Here is an 18,682-nt window from a genome sequence, read left to right as displayed (position 1 = left end):
TCTCTGAATGTAATCCTCACAGTTTTTCATCTTAGCCCTTCAGTGAAATGGATCAATGCCCACCATTAGCCCATTTACTGTCATTCTCTTGTTATCTCTCAGCTGGTTGAAGTTTGTTCTCTAGTAGTTTCTCCAAGAAAGGCTCATAGGTTGATTTTGTATCCTGAGACTTTGCTGAAGTTGCTTATCAGCTTAAGGAGATTTTGGGCTGAGACAATGGGGTTTTCTAGATATACAATCATGTCGTCTGAAAACAGGGACAATTTGACTTCCTCTTTTCCTAATTGAATACCCATTATTTCCTTCTCCTGCCTAATTGCCCTGGCCAGAACTTCCAACACTATGTTGAATAGGAGTGGTGAGAGAGGGCATCCCTGTCTTTTGCCAGTTTTCAAAGGGAATGCTTCCAGTTTTTGCCCATTCAGTATGATATTGGCTGTGGGTTTTTCATAGATAGCTCTTATTATTTTGAGATACGTCCCATCAATACCTAATTTATTGAGAGTTTTTAGCATGAAGGGTTGTTGAATTTTGTCAAAGGCCTTTTCTGCATCTATTGAGATAATCATGTGGTTTTTGTCTTTGGTTCTGTTTATATGCTGGATTATATTTATTGATTTGAGTATATTGAACCAGCCTTGCATCCCAGGGATGAAGCCCACTTGATCATGGCAGATAAGCTTTTTGATGTGCTGCTGGATTCAGTTTGCCAGTATTTTATTGAGGAGTTTTCATCAATGTTCATCAAGGATATTGGGTCTAAAATTCTCTTTTTTAGTTGTGTCTCTGCCCGGCTTTGGTATCAGGATGATGCTGGCCTCATAAAATGAGTTAGGGAGGATTCCCTCTTTTTCTATTGATTGTAATAGTTTCAGAAGGAATGGTACCAGTTCCTCCTTGTACCTCTGGTAGAATTCGGCTGTGAATCCATCTGGTCCTGGACTCTTTTTGGTTGGTAAGCTATTGATTATTTCCACAATTTCAGCTCCTGTTATTGGTCTATTCAGAGATTCAACTTTTTCCTGGTTTAGTCTTGGGAGAGTGTATGTGTTGAGGAATTTATCCAAAAATCACAAGCATTCTTATACACCAACAACAGACAAACAGAGAACCAAATCATGAGTGAATTCCCATTCACAATTGCTTCAAAGAGAATAAAATACCTAGGAATCCAACTTACAAGGGATGTGAAGGACCTCTTCAAGGAGAACTACAAACCACTGCTCAAGGAAATAAAAGAGGATACAAACAAATGGAAGAACATTCCATGCTCATGGGTAGGAAGAATCAATATCATGAAAATGGCCATACTGCCCAAGGTAAATTACAGATTCAATGCCATCCCCATCAAGCTACCAATGACTTTCTTCACAGAATCGGAAAAAACTACTTTAAAGTTCATATGGAACCAAAAAAGAGCCCGCATCACCAAGTCAATCCTAAGCCAAAAGAACAAAGCTGGAGGCATCACACTACCTGACTTCAAACTATACTACAAGGCTACAGTAACCAAAACAGCATGGTACTGGTACCAAAACAGAGATATAGATCAATCGAACAGAACAGAGCCCTCAGAAATAATGCTGCATATATACAACTATCTGATCTTTGACAAACCTGACAAAAACAAGCAATGGGGAAAGGATTCCCTATTTAATAAATGGTGCTGGGAAAACTAGCTAGCCATATGTAGAAAGCTGAAACTGGATCCCTTCCTTACACCTTATACAAAAATCAATTCAAGATGGATTAAAGACTTAAATGTTAGACCTAAAACCATAAAAACCCTAGAAGAAAACCTAGGCATTACCATTCAGGACATAGGCATGGGCAAGGACTTCATGTCTAAAACACCAAAAGCAATGGCAACAAAAGCCAAAATTGACAAATGGGATCTAATTAAACTAAAGAGCTTCTGCACAGCAAAAGAAACTACCATCAGAGTGAACAGGCAACCTACAAAATGGGAGAAAATTTTTGCAACCTACTCATCTGACAAAGGGATAATATCCAGAATCTACAATGAACTCCAACAAATTTACAAGAAAAAAACAAACAACCCCATCAAAAAGTGCGCGAAGGACATGAACAGACACTTCTCAAAAGAAGACATTTATGCAGCCAAAAGACACATGAAAAACTGCTTACCATCCCTGGCCATCAGAGAAATGCAAATCAAAACCACAGTGAGATACCATCTCACACCAGTTAGAATGGCAATCATTAAAAAGTCAGGAAACAACAGGTGCTGGAGAGGGTGTGGAGAAATAGGAACACTTTTACACTGTTGGTGGGACTGTAAACTAGTTCAACCATTGTGGAAGTCAGTGTGGCAATTCCTCAGGGATCTAGATCTAGAAATACCATTTGACCCAGCCATCCCATTACTGGGTATATACCCAAAGGACTATAAATCATGCTGCTATAAAGACACATGCACACGTATGTTTATTGTGGCACTATTCACAATAGCAAAGACTTGGAACCAACCTAAATGTCCAACAATGATAGACTGGATTAAGAAAATGTGGCACATATACACCATGGAATACTATGCAGGCATAAAAAATGATGAGTTCATGTCCTTTGTAGGGACATGGATGAAATTGGAAATCATCATTCTCAGTAAACTATCACAAGAACAAAAAATCAAACACCGCATATTCTCACTCATAGGTGGGAATTGAACAATGAGAACACATGGACACAGGAAGGGGAACATTACACACCGGGGACTGTTGTGGGGTGGGGGGAGGGGGGAGGGATAGCATTGGGAGATATACCTAATGCTAGATGACGAGTTAGTGGGTGCAGCACACCAGCATGGCACATGCATACATATGTAACAAACCTGCACATTGCGCACATGTACCCTAAAACCTAAAGTATAATAATAATAAATAAATAAATAAATAAAGGCTCATAGGAATTTGTTCCTTGAGCTGCTATCTTTAAACAAAAGTTGCTGCTATCTTCAAACAAAAGTATGATTAGATATAAAGTTCTTGGGTCACAGTTTCTTTGGGGACTTTATTAGCATTTTCCCATGTTCTTCTTTCATTTAGTATAGTTGAGACCAAGTTTGAGGCATCATATTTTTTCTGAACTTTAAGGTGATTGGATCTTTTGCTTAGCTGTTCCTTTATTTTTGAAGTGTAAGATCTCAAATATGCCTTGGTGTTGATCATCCTGTAAAAATTTTCTCCATGGGCATTTCCAATTTATAGGTCTATTATTTTTTTGATAAAAAGTTTTCTAAAATAACTCTTTATGTTTTGGTTTCCAGTTACTTGGTTATCTCCTTCAGAGTAAATATAGCAATTATGCATATGTTGTATTACCATTATCTGTCTTCTATGTCATTTTTTTCTTGAATCCTTTAAAATTTTGTGTATTGTGATCATTTTTACCATCTTGTCCTACTTATCTTTCTGTGTTTCACTAATATCTTTTCCCTTTTGTTCCCTCTTTTAATATGAACTTCATCTATGTGATTTATGATATTTTCTATGAATTTCCTGAGTCCTGTCACTTCATGGTTTATCTCCTTCTGTTATCACTCATTACCCATTTTGGCTGAAACTTTGTAGCTCTTCTTCAATTTCTTTTATAGATTTATAATTCTTTTTAATTTTAAAATTTATTTTTAATTGTGTAAAATACACATAACACAAAATTTACCATATTACCTATTTTTAAGTTATTAAAAATAGTTATAAACTCTATTTTCAATATAATTATGTATGTTTATATTGTTGTTCACAACTGCAGAACTCTTTTCATCTGGTAAAACTGAAACTCTATACCCACTAAATAACAACTCTGAATTCACTTTTACCCCAGACCCTGGTAACCACCCTACTACTTTCTGTCTCTACGAATTTAATTACTCTAAGTATCTGATATGGTTTAGCTGTGTCCCCACCCAGAATCTCATCTCAAATTGTAATCCCTATAATCCCCACGTGTCAAGCGAGAGAAAAGGTGGAGGTAATTAAATCATTGAGATGGTTTCCCCGATGCTGTTCTTGTGATAGTGAGTGAGTTCTTATGAGATCTGATGGTTTTATAATTGTCTGGTAAATTCCTCCTTCAGTGATTCTTTCCTGCTGTGTGAAGAAGGTGCCTGCCTCCCCTTCACCTTCTACCATGATTGTAAGTTTCCTGAGGCCTCCCCACACATAGGGAACTGTAAGTCAATTAAATATTTTTCCTTTATAAATTACCCGGTCTTGGGTATTTCCTTATAGCAATGTGAGAAAGGATTAATACAGTACCTTATATAAATGGAATCATACAATATTAAATTTTGTGGTTATCTTATTTAACTTAACATAACGTCCTCAAGGGACATCCATGTTGTAGTATATGTCACAATTTCCTTCCTTTTGAATGTTGAATAACATCCCATTGCATCTATGTATCCCATTTCATTTATCCATTCATCTATTTATAGACACTTGGATTGTTTCCACTTTTTGGCTATTATGAATAATATTACTATGAACATTTGTGTACAAATATCTCTTTGAGATCTTGCTTTCATTTTTTTGTTTGTATATACTAAGATGTGGAATTACTGGATCATATGGTAATTCTATTTTTAATTTTTTGAGGAACCATCATATTGCTTTCCACAGCAGTTACACTATTTAGCAGCACCACCAACAGTGTACCAATTTTTCATTTTTCTACATCCTTGTCAACACTTGTTATTTTCTGTTTTTTTTTTTAATAGCCATCCTAAAGTGTGAGAAATGCTACCTGATTGTGGGTTTTGTTTGCATTTGCAGTTATCTAATGATTAGTGATATTGAGCATCTTTCATGTGCTTATTGGCTGTTTGTATATTTTCTTTGGAGGAATTCTGTTCAAGCCTCTTGCCCATTTTGTAGGTTGTTGTTGTTGAGCAGTAGGAGTTCTTTATATATTCTGGATATTAACCAGTTATTAGATATACGGCTTGAAAATATTTTCTATCATTCTTTGGAATGCCTTTTCACTCTGTTGTTATCCCTTGATGCACAGAAGTTTTAATTTTGATGTGGTTCAATTTGTCTATTTTTTCTTTTATTGGCTGTGTTTTTGGTGTCATATCCAAGAAAGTCTTGCCAAATCCAATGTCATAAAATTTTTCCCATTGTTTTTTTCTGCCTTGAGTTTTTTTTTTAAAATAAACTTTTATATGCTCGGTGATGTTAGTAATTTTTTTCCCTGCTCTTTGTCAACAATTTTTAAATTTTTTTCTGCTCAATATTTTTATTACTTACATATTTTCCTGTGTTTGTCTGTCTTTCATTTTCATGTGGTCTCTTTATATAAATCTGTTTTGGTTCTCTTGTATTAGACCATCTTGGAATGAAGCAAGTTTCTTATGAATTTACACTTTTCATTAGGTTTGGCCTAATGAAATGTAGGGTTATATCCACTTGATACTGAATGGGTTATTTCAGCTTTTAGTTATCCCCACACAAAAGAAATTGTCAGTGCAGCATTGTTTGCAATTGAGAAACTCTCTGTCTTCCATTTATATCATAACAGCTTGCTTCCTGCAAATTCTGTGTTTCCTTGTTGAGCCCCTTTCCCCTGAAACACTCTCACTGACAGCCTGCTGAGCCCCTAATGTAGCTCCAAATGTGAGAGTGTTTTTCTCCCTAGAGTGTACCATCTTGTTTGGACAACTGTGCTCTGACAGCTTTGTCTGAGATCTGCACCTGCTGATGTCCTTGTGAACTTCTACACTGGATTTCATAGCTCTTTCTCTTTTATTGTGGTTCAGAATTTCAAAAGTCTTCTAGCTTGTTGTGGGTAGAATTTGGTGTTCTGTTTCCTATTTTTAATTTTGGGGTGACTTCCTAGAGAAAAAGGAGGAAGACGTTATAATGGAAGGTCCAGGTGATTGTATTCACTTCAATTCTTTATTCCTTTTCTTTTGAGGAGTTTGAGAGTCTCCCAGTTTCCTAAGGCCCAGAATAGAGCACTGACAGAACAAGAGCTGCATGGATGTTATAGAGCACAGTATAGTGTAGACTTCTGACTCTATTGTTTAGTAGTCGTGTGTCCCTTGGTAAGAAACTTAACTCTTCTGTGCCTTAGTTTTCTTCAATTGTAAAATGGTAGTAATAGTAATAGCCAAGGTTTTACTGGGCATCTACTTTATGAGAGGCACCATTCTAAGAGTGTAACATGTATTAACTCATGTAGGTTTCACCTGTATCATCTCCATTTTACAGATGAGGAAAGTGAGGAAAAAAGTTGTTAAATAAATAGCAGAGTTGGTAATCAATCCTCAGTCATCTGTTTTCAGAGCCTATGCTTGTCCAAAATAATCCCTCTGGTGTTCAGTACCTACCTTATAGGGATGTTTAGAAGATTAAAACAATAATGTACATCAAGAGCCAAGAACAATATTGCTATGGTTTGGTTTGGATGTTTGTCCCCTGCAAACCTCATGTTGAAATTTGATTCTCAGTGTTGGAAGTGGGGCCTAATGGGAGGTGGTTGGGTCATGGTGGCAGGTCTCTCATGAATGGATTCATGCTTTCCCTCAAGGGTGAGTGAGTTTTTACTCTATCAGTTCTTGTTGAAAGCTGGCTGTTTAAAAGAGCCTGGCATCTCTCCCCTCTCTCTTGCTTTCTCTCTTACCATTTGACCTCTGTACATGTGGCTCCCCTTTGCCTTCTGCCATGAGTGGAAGCAGCCTCAGGCTCTCACCAGATGCAGATGCCCAATCTTCCAGCTTGGAGAATCACGAGCCAAATAAACCTTTTTTTTAAAAAAATTATAAATTGCTCAGTCTTGGGTATTCTGTTATAGTAACACAATGTGAATTCAGACAAATGCACAGGTAGGTAAGAAGTTGCTTTTTTTCCTCCCTAACTTTCTGCTTCTTGTTTGAAGTCCTTCTCCTCCTTCTTCTTCCTGTATTCATAATCTCTCATGCTGAGATGGGTGGAAGTGATGGTATAACATTATTCTGTTTGACAAGTTAAAAACATCCAAAGTAACTTCAAACAGTTGAAAACACTTCTTTCTTCTGACAAAAAGTTTAAAATGCTGACATTTGTATTGGAGATAAATTAGAAAATGAAAATAAAACTTTATCTTCCCATTTTTATGTCAGTCCCCAAAAATGTCTTAGGGAGAAAAAGGTGGGGTAGAAGGAAAAGAATCTATCACTGATGACATTTAGAAGCAGCCATTGAAACTCTGAGGAACTGGATCTTTGGTCCCTTGGAGCCAATTTTTTGAGGGAAAGTAGGAAGATGAAGAGTGGTGCTGGGTATCAAGACTATGTTCTAGAATAGTGAGTGCTCTCTACTGACTTCCTAATGGTCCCTGTTTCTGGGTTCCAATTCCAGAACTGACCATAAAGTGGGGATTTGGTAGCCAACAGTTGTCAGTCATTCTTCCTGCCCTTCAAGTTATCCATGTGGTTGCTTCTCTCTCACTCTGCAGATATTTTCTTAGAGAAGAAGGCATAAAGGAAATAAAGATATTTTACCCCAAAGTACATTTCTTTGACATATTTTGAAATGGCTGCCACAGATCCAGGAAACAGAAGTGGCCTTGCAAAGCTGTTTTTGTGGGGAAAAATGTGCATTTGTAGAGATTCTCCATGAATGTAGCCTGGCCTTTTCTATGCCTTTCCCAGATCTAGGAGAGATTAAGAGTCTGAAACCTTTACAAGTCTAAAGAGACACACTTACCATTTAGTACCTCTGAGGGAGGATTCATCTATAAAGCAAGTCCACCTTTGCCAGCCAAGCCCCTTACTTTCTCTCTCCTATAACCTGTCTTACTGCTAAAAACCTGTTTTGGGGCATGCTCTGAGTCCACATTCTTTCTATAATCTTAAGATGGGATATAAGCTTCTATATATTGTTGGGCTGGGTCTTCATTCTGATGGCTACTGTGTATACATGCTAAATAAATTTGTATGCCTTTTCTCCTATTAATCAATCTGCCTAATGTCAGTGATTTTTTAGAAAAACTTTAGGGAACCAAGGGCCTATGGCCCCGACAGACACTAGCTGAAAAATGGATTCATTAGTTAGTTTTTATATAAAATTTCTTTTCAAACAGTGAGGAAGAGATTGGAAAGAGGGGCAAAGAAGGGAAAGATAGACAAGTAGATAAATAGAGAAAGAGAATGAGACCAACTAGTCTCTGAACCGTAATTTCACATTTCCTGCTAGAAATTTTAGATATAAGTTCTACATTTCTCTTCAAAGAATCAATATGTCAGTATGTTCAATTCTTTGCCTTCTACTTTTAAACTTACCTTCCTCATAAAGCAACCTTTTTTGATTATCTACTCCACCCTGACTCATTCCGATTACCTGCTCCACCCTGACTCATTCAGATTACCTGCTACCTGCTCCGCTCTGACTCATTCTCCACCCTGCATAACCATTTTGTTCCCGCCTAAGTACTCACCCCATCATTCTCTTTAAATTAGCCAATCAGAATTAGTTTAGCCTGTGCAGTCTAACCCTAGCCAATAGGGGAACGACACAGCAGCAGGGGCCATGTGAGTCAGGGATAAGAACCCCTTCCCCTCCCTTGTCCAAGTGTGCGCTCACCATTGATCCATCTGTAAGGGCGCACCCTTCTATAGAAGTAACTTACCTTGCTGAGAATTAAAAAGAAAATTTCATATTCAAGTGCTGTTCCTTTTGCGGCACCGAAACTTTATATATAACAAAAATCTGATTGGTTTGGCTTTGGTCAGGTGTCCACATGAGTACAAACAAAAGTGTTCAGGTTGACAACAAACCTGCTGAGGGAATAGACACTCTGAGAAGAGGGACTTGGGCAGAAGAAAAAATGATTCATGGAGAGAATGACTGGCATCTATTAGATATTAGATTACCATGGCAGGCCCCGCTGCTGGTAACTGGGACCATGATGTGGTAATGCACTCTTCACTCCAGATAGTGACTGAGGAAACCAGCATCTGTAGTCCTGCCTCTAGTTCCCAAGCCAGCAGTCTCCAAGGCTGCCCACCTGCTGGTTTGGATTCCCAGGGTTGAGGTCCATTTGCTGCCAGCCTGATGCAGACTGTTTGCCTTGGCAGTTAGGTCCTCTTGTTGGTTCCTGGGCCCTCTTCAAAACTGGGGCTTGCCTGACATGTTGACTTTCTCCTATCTCTGCCAGTCAGTTTCTCCCCTGAGTGCCTTTTCCTAGCAGCAGGGTACTGTCTAACAGGCTTCAGCCAAAGTCCCTCAAAAATCTTGTTCTGGAAGCAGAGGAAGGGCACTTACATCCACCACTTTCCAAGTCTTCCTAGTCTATTTTTAAAAAGGGCACCAAACAATCTCGGGGGACATTTCATCCCTAAAAATCATTCTCCAAGGAAAGTTCAAAGATGGGCTGTTGTTTAGAGATCAATGAAAAAGAGATGGAGTTTAAATATTAAGAAGAAAGCTCTTGGCTTCAGGTAAAGCTGACATTTGCATAATAATGAGAATGACTAGCCAGATGGAATTGAGAATCTGACTGGAATCTCAAATCCTGGTGTGGGAAGATTCATTTGCCTGAAATGGCAGTGGGAAATATGCTAATCAGGGGTTTGCTGCTGTCCATCACGTTCAACAGATTCTGAGACAAAGAAATAGAGAGAGTTCACAAATAGGAGGTGATACAACTTGACATTAAACTTAATTTGGTTTGTTTTCCCATCAGCCCCTGACAGATGTGCAATTGTGGAAGTCTTTAAAGGGGGTGGGGGAGAACGATTGCCTTCTGTCAGAACTGTCTGACATTGTCATCCCCAGTGCTGTCATTGTCATTATTGTTATTGTGTTAGAAACAACAGGAGGGAGGGAGAGGAAACCCAGAGTTGACTCAAATTATTATTGGGAAATAATGGGAACATCTTCAAAGAAAAGTAAAAGGAGAAGAAAATAAGGACTCCAAATAAACAATTTTGTGTCTTGATGATTAACAAAGGGAAGAATTAGTACCTGAGTGATAGAATCAATAATTTAGAAGACATCTCACCTTAGAAATTGAGGTCCCTGAGGGAGACAAGATTATGTTAGCCTGACCCAGACTTGAGCCTGGATTCTCTTATTTTGAGGCAATAGAAGCTATTCTGGGGGAAGCTGGAGGAAAGTTGTAGGCCAAATTCTAAGATGGCCCCTGTAATTTCCTCTCCCTGGTGGTAAGCCTTGTATAATCCTCTCTTTTTGGGTGTAGGCAGAACATGGGGCTTGCTTCTAACAGAATTGTTCCCATGATTATGTAACATTGCATGACAAAAGTGACAGGGTTTTGAAGATGTAAATAAGGTCCCACATCAGTTGACTTTGAGGGAGATTATTATAAGTGGGCCTGACCAAATTGGGTGAGCCCTTCAAAAGAGGGCTTAGGCCTTCTTTGAAGTTGCAGACTCCAAGCAACAGAGACTCTGTCTCTCTTCATTGCTTACTTCAAAGAAGCAAGCTGTCATGAGTACAGCCACAAGGAAATTACTTCTGTCAACAACCCAAAGGAGATTGGCAGCAGATTCTTTCCATGTTGAGTTCACAGATGAGACAAAGCCCAGGTAAACATCATGATTTCAGCTCTGTGAGATCCAATCAGAGAACTTGCTAAGCTGTGTTTGGACTACTGACCCACAGAAACTATGAGATAATACATGGGTGTCTTTTAAAGCCACTGAGTTTGTGGTAATTTGTTACAAAGCAATAGAGCACTAATCCAGACTTGAGCCCAGATTTTCAATTTTATTTTTTAGAAAGTCAATTGAAGCAAGGCTATGTAAGTTAGCTCTTCTGGTAGGAGGGGCAGGGCAATGAGGATCAAGAATGCAGGTGTCACACACACATTTCCACAGCCAGTTAGATGCCAGTCTAGGCTGTTCTTATTTGTGAGTATGTCTCCATAGGGCTGGATGACTAGTATGGCCTAGTCTCTGATTCCAAAATTATCACAAGATTAGGAAGCCAGTCTTCCTAATCTTTTCAGTGGAATAACTGAAAAATATTGTCCATCCAAGTCCATACTTTCAAGGCAATGACTAAACTAATGTTAGGGCTGCATCCATCTCTATCCTTAAGCACTCTGTTTCTTGTTGCTCAATGTTAGTTCAATTCAATGAAAAACAACATTTGTTGAGCATTTACTATATTAAAGGTTTTCTACTGGGGTGAGAGCAGGAAGTGGGGTTGTTATTAATAATTATAAAGCACAGAATCAAAAGTCAAGCATTTCCTGCAGAAATTTCCAAGTTTGTATGATACCCGGCCATCTACCCTAGTAGCTATTACAGAAGGCAGATTGTCAAGTGTTATAACAGATAGCAAAGGGCTGTGACTCCACCATTTTCTGGTTGTGTGACCTTAGGAAAATTACCTACTTCAGCTTCATCTGAAAGATAGCATTAACGATAAAGATAACAATAATATTATTAATAACATGGTTTTGAGAACCAAATGAGCAAAAAATACACGACATACATGGCATACAGTAAGCTCTCAATATGTGTTACTATTATAATATAGTTTATGAGGGAATTATTAGGGAAGACTTCCTGTAGGAAGGGATCTTTTAAATCAAGCCTAAAATTGTTGCTAGGTGTTTTATGGGGAAAACATGAGAAGATTCCAAGCAAAAAGACCACCAATGATCCAAGACCCAGAGGTGGAAAGAAGATAATTAGTTGGGTGGACAGTGGCTGCCTGCAGTCTATATCACACCTTCCTTCTCTCCCTCTGAAGAACTCAAATGTCTATTTCTCTGAGACCAGAGCTTGATAGGCACCTTCCTAAGATTTTAGAATAGCATAGATGTTGGCCTCCAAATCCCCACTAATTTTATCCTCTTTAACTATAACCGGGATTTGAACCCTGAAACTCAGAAGAATAAAGATATGTGTCCGGTCTACACTTTCAGAGTGGTATAGCCTTATCTCAGAGGGCCTATTTAGCAAACTGAAGAGTATGTAGGCTCCAGCTTCTCCAACCTTTGGAGATGGGCACACTGAAGAGGCGCATTAGTGATTAATTTCAGTTAAAAAAAATCTTATGTAGGTCTGCAAGACCAAGTGTGGCAGCATAGGTTTCTTTTTCTGTCTTTGTCTTATTTTCTTTCTCTCCTCATTCTTAGAAGACAAAGCAAGGAGGCAGAGACTATAGTAATACATCTAAATCATATGAAACAAAGGATCAACGTTACCACGAGAAAGCACTTGTAGATGCTCCACTTTGAAGACACTGAAAACTTTACATCTCCCCTTAAAAATGGCAGGAGACACTTATTAGAGTGGACCCAAGAACCTGGGGTGAGGACAAACAGCTAGAGGCTAGGAATGAAAATGAGAAAGAGATGGCAGATAAAAGAGTTCTCGGATACTCATATAAGGTAGATTGTGTGTGGGATGAAGGGCAAATGGATGGCAAAGTAGAGCAATGATTTTTTCATCTCCTGAACCCTGGGATTGTTTATCTATGTCTCAGTGTGGATTCTACCATGTTTTCCTTCAGCATCATCAACAAAACTCTGGCGTTAATTTGGGGAGTGGGTGTTGAACTTGCATGAGACTGTTGCTATGGCAGAGTGTTCAGCCTTTTCACAAGCACAAAAACATTCTTCAGTGAATGGGAAAAATGGCAGCTTCTTATTTCCAGGAACCAGTTCTGCCCTAAGTCTCAATGCTGGTAAACCAATTTGCAACATGAAGTCTAAGACATTGGGGTCAGCTTGATGCTCACTGTGACTGATATTGTTGCTGGTTTTGTTTGTTGAACATCATCTGGTACTTACTTCAAAAATTATACCTAGAAGACTTGTATTTGCAAACAGGACACCCAGAACTCAGAGTATTGAGGTTTGGATATCTATCACTAAGGCACTGTGGGTCTGTACTAGTTAAACCCCCAATACTCAGGTTGCTTGTTTTTCTACAGGGTTGGATTTCAGTCTCTTCTCTCAGATCACTTATTACAATTTATAACTTCTTTATTTATTGCCAGTCTTCTCTAGGCTGTGAGTTTCTTGGGGGCTGGTCTTGTGTGTCTGGTCTGCTGCTTTATCCTAATGGTCCAGCACAGTGCCTGGTACTGTCAATGCATATTTGTTGAATGAGTGAATGAATTTCGAGGACACTTCTGTTTGTGCACCTCCAGCATTTGTGAGGTTGATGGTTTGTGTTCAGGAACAAGGGGTCACTGTGCATTTGTGTTGATGCTTCTCTTCTCACTGGGCATCTCCTCATACTCTGATTCTCCCCATCCTCTGATTCTCTTTCTTTCTCCCCATCCTCTGATTCTCCATCCTCTCACAAATGGTCTTACTGCCCTTTTCTGTAGCTTGCCACATGGTTAGACATGTCATTGGAGAGCTAGAAGGTGGTAATCACTTTAATGTTCACACTTGTTCTACTTCTTTGGTAGGAGGTACAGAGTGACTTGTCTGTTCAGCAAAGAGGGAGAGAAGGATTCTCAGCAGCTGAAGTGGGGTGGGAGTAGAGGAGATGCCCACTTTTGGTTCTGCAATAAGTCTTAAGTGCTACAGAGTTCATCAGCCAAGGCACCATGGCCTTCGTGTTGCTCAGATTAGACATTATGTAGCATTTGCCAGCAAAAGAAACCCACTCTGGTCTCTCCTGGAGACTTGTGAATTTCCTTTGTGGACTTCAGTTGTAACTCAGTGAATGTACCCAAGACTTAACTAACATTTTCCTGGCCCTAATATATATGAGCATATATTAACTATCTGCTGTTTGAAACCTAAAGTATCTCTCTCATATGACACCTAAGATATGCCAGGTCTTCTCACAAGTCTGGATAAAAGTAGAATAGCACCCTAGTGGTCCCAGGAACCAGAACAACTGGGGAGCAGGGACCTCAGGCCCAGGCCTTCCTACTGCAGAGCTTTTTTTTTTTTTTTTTTAATGAACGGATAAATTATGGTGACTGCTTGGAGGTTGTACTGGTTGTTGTGGCTGTATAAATATTTGTGTATCAATTGTGCAGGGAGTGGGGAGCAGGCAGTGTTCCAGTGATGTGTTGGTGGCTTGAACATCTTTTTTCCCTCTGTGATATAATGCCACTTGTCATTTATAATTAAAGCTATCACTTCACAACTAACAAAGTCATTCTGACCAGCAAGAGACGACTGGAAGGAGTACTCTCCCCTACAGAACACCAAACTGGCACTGAGCTGTTTGTGATCATTGTTTTCATTGTCTTCCTGTGGTTATTATGTTCATTATTAATAATGATGATCATGATCATTAGGCCTAGGAAGAAAATAATGATAAAATGTCTCTAATTACACATTATAAATACAACATGTTTTTATCATTATGTTGTATAGCATAAATTGTAATCATTATAATCACTATAACAATATGAACTTCTGCTTGAGTTTGTCTTCTATATGATCAAAGCATTTGAAGAGATGATCTCGTTAGCCTTCATGACATTCTGTCAGAAGGAGAGCAAGTTTCGAATTACAACCCTGTGTGTTGGAGTAAATATGGAATGAAGGGGGTGTTGTAAAGAACTCCAGAAACCCAAAACAAAATGCAGCCAAATAAACAGTGAGTAGACACACAGCAGGAAGATGTGTCTGACATGCCATAAAGTCTGAAATGAAAAGGATTTCTGAAAGTTCAATTCTTTTATTTTCACTGTGCATTTTGTCTCTGCCATTTCCCAGTTGTGTGACCTTGAGAAATTTGCTTTGCCTCTCTGAGCACGGTGATTAATAGTGCTTTATTTTCCTATTGCAATTAGAGGCAGTACATATGTTCTGTTCCTCCCTCCACTTTCAGTTTAATGAAATGACTCAATGCAGCCTGAAATAAGGTCCCAGCCTGGGAACTTTTGGGAGGAACTGAATATTCAACCCAGCACCTGGCACAGAGCTTGGTGCATGGCTGGTTTGTGCTTAATGAATGTCAGCTGAATGACTAAAGATATAAAAGGAGATTGCTTTATTTAACTTATAAACAGGGGAAATTTTAAGTCGATTTATTAATTTCTGGCACATAAATAAGCTGCTGAGATGCCTGAAATCAGAGCTAATCTGCCATTTACCCTAGTCAACTGCCACCCCTGGGCTCTGACTCCTCTACTTCTCTCAACCCCGCTGGGCAGGGATGCAGGGAGGCAGCCTGTGGGGGCAAAGGAGGTCTGTGCGCTGTAGACACACCAGAGAAGTTGGCCTATTAATGCCATCCTTACAACTGTGAGCCTGATGGGCTGTGCCTCTGCTCATCACCCATGTCTCCTCCACTGTGACTACAACTCTTCCTTTAGGGACTTTCTGTTTCCTTCAAGGCCGTCTTTGAACCTAGACTCACTCTGTAACTTGACTCTTCCCAGAGACAAATGTTATACAGTGTGACTTAAACCTGAGCTTTCAGGATCTCCTGTTTGAGGAATCCCGAAATTGGCTGAAAATGGGATGGTCTCTTCAGTATTCCAGCATCTCCCTGTTCTGTATGATTCACACTCCAATTTGCATCTAGGAGGGATTTGCTGACAAAACGTAAGCTCAGTTTTGTCTCAATTATTAGAAAGTCCTCATTATTAGAACAAATTAATGAATTCTTAGTTGTCTTTTAAAATACTAATCATGAAGTCTCAGCACACTGCTCTCTGGCTTCTAACGCCCACAGCTTCAGTGACTATTAGCAAGGCAACTGGCAACTTCCTAGTATTGTCACATCCAAGGGACACTTCCAGACATGGCTATAAGTCCTGTGCAATTGTCCATGCTCTTGCTTTCCCCTTCAGCAGTGATCTCAGAGGCCATGTGTTTGAGGTGGAAGCAGCTGGGTCCTCTTGGAGGAGAGGCACCAAGGAGAGCTGACAACCACATGAGGCTTTGCCTTGAGCGAGAAATAAACCTCCATTATGTTAGGCTACTGAGATTTGAATTTGTTTGTTATAGCAGCTAGTGTGTTACCCTGACTACTGTGGATACTGACAGAGAAATTCCTGAAAGGTGGGATGTTGATGAAACGGCAATTCAAGGGAGGGAGACATTACACACGTGGTGGGGCTATACTACTTTACTCCTCCATTGTTCCCTTTGATAGTAATCCCAAATGTCTGTCTAGAGGTTCACAGCTTCCACTGACATCCTATATGACTCCCGCAGATGAAAATGGAGGAGAATGATGTCTCAGGAGGAGCAGAGTCAGGCACAGCACACTCTTCACCAATTTTTCTGCTATGCCTCCATCCCACTCGTACACTCACACTTCAGCTTCTCTGTAAGGTACGCAGCCATCGGTCATGTCCCTGATCTTTGCCTATGGGACTGGGCAGAGGTATGGCGGCTGGGACCTGCAGAGGGGATGTGTGAGATGGCCATAATTCCAGGCTAAATGAACGCTCTGCAGGCTCCTTTGCTGGTTGCCAGCTCTCGGCTTTGTGTGCTGGAAAACATCTTGAACAAAATGTCACAGAGAGCATCTTGGCAGTGTCCTGCTGACTGAGGACCTGGGACTGCCGAGGCTGCCATCTGCCTGCAGCCTCTCGGAGGTAATTATATCAGAGTCTCTCAAGGCCTGGAACAAGGGGGATGTCAAATGCACTTTCCTTTCTCTAGGAAGGTAATTTTCATTTTCTCAACTCACTTGGAGCTGCATATCCTTGTGGTCTCCAGGTGTGAGAAAGGTGCAGGGAGAGAAGAAAAGGTACCTGGGGAGAGACAAGGAAAGGGGGCACAGTGGGAGGGGAGGGTAGGGGTGGGACAGAAGGTGGGGGAAGAATGAGGGAGGGGCTTACTGCTATTGAACCCAGAGAGGGGCACATATGCTAATTTTGGCAACTTTTAATTAAATGATAGGCTGGAAAAATTCCATTGTTATTACTGCTTAGCTTTCTGACTGTAGTGGCTTAATGTCTTCTTTATTAGTGTAATAGTCTGAAAGCATTTTCTTTCTTCTTCTATTGCTAATTTGCATTAGGAAAAGGAAATGTGTCTGATACATCTTTGAAAGAAAATACTTCCAAAATTTGCTGAAGATGGAGTTTTTATACTTTCTCCCTCTGCCTCTCCTCCTATTGCTTCTTGTTTGAGTGGGAGGAAAGGTGAGTGTAGTTCTAAAATGAAGGATGATTGAGATTCTCATCTGGCAAGAGAAACACAAAGCAAGTCCTCTTAAGACACATTTTTAAAAAATGTGGGATTTCTTTAAGTCACCTTTCCTAGGATCTGGGTTTTATGGGCTCCTCTGATTTGGGGCAGCGTTCAGGGGTCTCTGGAAGAAGGAGAGGCAAAAACATCCTTTTCTTAATTATGAATTTTTTATATGAAAAGTCTAGGGACCACACCATGAGGTTACTAGAGGGCTGGGCAACTGTCTAGATACCCTTGGGTCAGGTAACAAAGGGCTTGTAGACAGTGAAAAATGTGCTTTGAGACTTTATTTCCATTGTTTTCACAGCAAGTCTACAAATTAGATTTTATTTTTAAAATCATTTTACATTTGAAGAAATTGAATTGTATGAAGGAAAAATGGTTTATCCGAAGTCGTCTATAAGTAGGCTGATGAACTGAAGACAGTTCTGGGCAAAATGGGATGAGTTGGTCACCCGACTAGTAAGTTCAATTCTGGATCTTCAGATCCAAGGACAGGATTCTTGTTTTTCACAGCTTCCCTGGTATATGCACTATTTTAGTTGCTGTGTTAATTGGCTTTGTTTAGACTTCTATTATTTTGCACATGGATACTAGCTGCCCTACCAGTGGAGTAATATGGCTGATTTAGAGCTATACAGGAGAATGAAGAAACCAAATATTAACAGTATTGGCTTGTGCCTTTTGAAAAATTGCTTTTGAGAAGTTGCTCAGTTTATTGTTCAAAACATGTCTGGAAATCCCAAGTCTTGGGATTCATCACTAGACTCAGTTTCTAGGGCCATTTAGGAAATGAAGTCTTATTATTTTACGGTTCCATTTTGTGACAAAATTACCTTTTAGTAATTTGCCTCTTGTTTCACCTCTCTTGCTCTTCTAGTTTTGGCCAGAAAAGCACTTCTTGCCTCTCTTTTTTTTATTCTATTATATGTTATTATTTCTGTACACAAACTTATTTCAGTGGTTATAACAATAGAGAACTTGGTTGATTGTAAGTGTGGACGGTGCTTAATGACCACTAACATAGTTTAACAAGTAAAGGAAGTAACCCATTGAATACTGAGGACACTACATACTAGTATCGTGTAACATTTGACAGAACATTATTCAAATATAATGTAAAATTGACAAGAATTTAGGATTTGGTTAGTAAAAAGAAAGCATTGTTATAGTATCATAAATGAAACTCCAAGAAGGTTTTAGCAAAGACATTCCACAGGATGAGGGGAGTAGAATCATAATCACAGAATACATATCCAGGCAATAGACTAGACATTGGTTATGTAATTTTAAAAAAAGCCAGTGGGGAATATAAATTCCTCTTTAAATTAGTAGATACATTACAAAGGCCTGTAAAAGAAAGCTCAGAAAATAAAGAGTATTAAATACTTTTGCCACTCAAGAACCTTTCATCTTTGATCACTTTTTCGACTCACATTTTTATGAAGTGCATAAGTCAAACATGATTAAATAAATTGCAATTTTTTTAAGGTTAGAAGTGGTCAAGTATTAGCAATTTTATATGTTTCAACCTAACATTACTATTTCTATTTTGCTGAGGGAGAAATGGAATTGA

This window comes from Pongo pygmaeus, chromosome 2 (genome assembly GCF_028885625.2).
Source record: "Pongo pygmaeus isolate AG05252 chromosome 2, NHGRI_mPonPyg2-v2.0_pri, whole genome shotgun sequence".
In the NCBI taxonomy this organism is placed as follows: domain Eukaryota; kingdom Metazoa; phylum Chordata; class Mammalia; order Primates; family Hominidae; genus Pongo; species Pongo pygmaeus.
Note: the sequence above shows the minus strand (reverse complement) of the source record.